Source organism: Octodon degus, unplaced genomic scaffold (assembly GCF_000260255.1).
Source record: "Octodon degus isolate 3935 unplaced genomic scaffold, OctDeg1.0 scaffold00055, whole genome shotgun sequence".
NCBI lineage: Eukaryota > Metazoa > Chordata > Mammalia > Rodentia > Octodontidae > Octodon > Octodon degus.
Window position 1 is genome coordinate 396393 of NW_004524631.1, and position 2353 is coordinate 398745.

The window sequence follows — 2353 nt, forward strand, 5'->3', positions numbered from 1 at the left end:
TTTCCTTTCCTTTTCCTTTTCCTTTTTTCTTTCCTTTCTTTTCTCTTTTTCTTTCATTCATTCATTCATTCTTTGTCTTTTCCTTTCCTTTTTCTTTTTTTCTTTCTTTCTTTTTTTTTTTTTTGACACAGGGTCTTTCTAAGTCTCTCATTGTAATCCTCCTGCCTGAACCTCCCAGAATGCTGGGATTAGGGCATGTTCCACTACATGTAGCAAGAATTTTTTAAGTCCTATTTTGCATCACATTATGTCATCTTCTGTTGCCTCTTCTGATCCACACTTTCAACAGTGGATTTGTTAGAAAATAGCAGCACTGGTAGGAGGCCTTCAGAATTTGGATTTTATTACTATGGATTGTGCACAAAACCATCCCAGTTGCTTAACCTTGACTTTTTATGTGAATCTTAGTGGCAGTCATATTGCTTATATCATATTCCAATAAGTAGACTATAGAATGCTTTATCATTTTTAGTTCCCATAATATGTCAATTTTTGCTTTACACTGTTTGTGTACTATTTGATTTACTCATCTAGGTTTGCATTTCTATTTGTTTTTTTTTTTTTTTTTACATGCAAGAAATACATGGACTCTTTTATGTGGTACTTATAACAATGTCCCCATAGATCTCAACGTTTCCACAAGGATTTGAGATGCCTGTATATCGTCAATTGGGGCTGAATTGTAATTCAACATATCTTACAAATTTTACATACATGACAAAGGTTTGGATCACTTTCTGAATGTTGAGTATTACAGTCTGTGACCCAGTACTAAATACTAAACAGTTATCAGATATAATATAATCTCAACTACTTATAAATTGTTGCATAGCAGAGCCTTTGGAAGGAAAAACATTTAACAGCTAAGCTTTTAGAGTATTGTTCTGTAGAGATCTTGTTAGGTCATACTGTTTAATATGAGAATATTTCATCTCAACGGGAGAATTGCCTGGCTTCTGTATAAATTAGTGGCCTTTTTCCATGATGTTTTTAAAATGCATATTCATACCTGATATTAGTAGGTTTCTTACATTTAATCTGTAAATAAAGAGAATTATTTAGTGGAGAACAAGTAAGGGGGCATCATTCCTTTTGCAGATAGACTTTTTTCTATTATGAATACTTTGTACATTGAATAGTTTTTTAAATAAGATCTAGAGATAGGTGTTTATGTGGCTTAGATATGAAGCTGACCTCTGGGTTTAACTCCAGCGTTTTGTATTTTCAAAAACTACCCTATGCTTGCCAAGATTTACCAAGAATATGTTGCAGAAAATGCAGTGTGCATGGCCCCATAGCTAGAAATGCTATCGAGTATCTGCAAATATATAGTCTTCAGTGTTGTGCCACTGGCTGTGAGGTAGGAAATACTGGCTATTGATAAAATGCAAGCTTGCGTATCATGACGAGCAGATACATATTGTCTGATTTGTCTAATCCATTCCTCATATTTTGTGCTTTCGTGTATCAAAGATCATATATGAAATTATTTTGCAATACTGTAAAGTGACAATGATAAAATATTTCTGTATAGTAGGGAACTTTCTAACATTGAGAATATTATAATAGCATTTTTATGTTCAACCTTGAAGTAATCGTGATAGAAATGAAGGTCTGTCTGCTTTCTTTAAATCTAGTGTAATTGTCAGTTCAAAATTTAGGTAGCTTTGTGGCATTTTTTGCATCTGATTCATTCATTCTAATTCTTTCCTGTAATGTTTGTTCAGTGTAACCATCGTTTTTCCATTGTCCTCTCTCTGCATTTTTTATTTTTATTATTTTATTTTATTTTTTTGGCGGAACCGGGGATTGAACTCAGGCCCTTGCGCTTGCCAGGGAAGCGCTTATTCCACTGAGTCATCTCCCTGGCCCCTCTCTGCATTTTTTAAATCTAAGTCTTTTCTAGATGTGCTGAGCATATCTTTCTTGATTATTGTTATTGCTTTTTGTTACCTGAGAGATTATTTCTGATATGACTTGTGCTATAGCCTGATGGAGTTGTTTCTTCACTGTAGTTATTATCATTTCAGAAATTTTATGCATATGACTTCCAAGTTCTTCTGTGTTCTTGACTCATGGACTTGTTTTGGGTGTGCTGGAGGTCTGAGATTTCCTTTCACTCCTTCATTTTGACTATTTTTAAGCTCCCAGTGATCACCAGATTGAGCAGCAATGGCATAGGGAGGGGCACAGGTGGCAAGGCTCCATGACAGTGGAGAGGTAGGGGAGGCTCACCAAAGCTCCCATGGTCCAGGGTCCTGTGTGGCTTCTGCTATGGGGATGGTGGGCCAGAGACAACTCCTAAAGGCTCTGACAACAATAGGGGTGAGCCCACGCTTTACAAGGCTCTCAC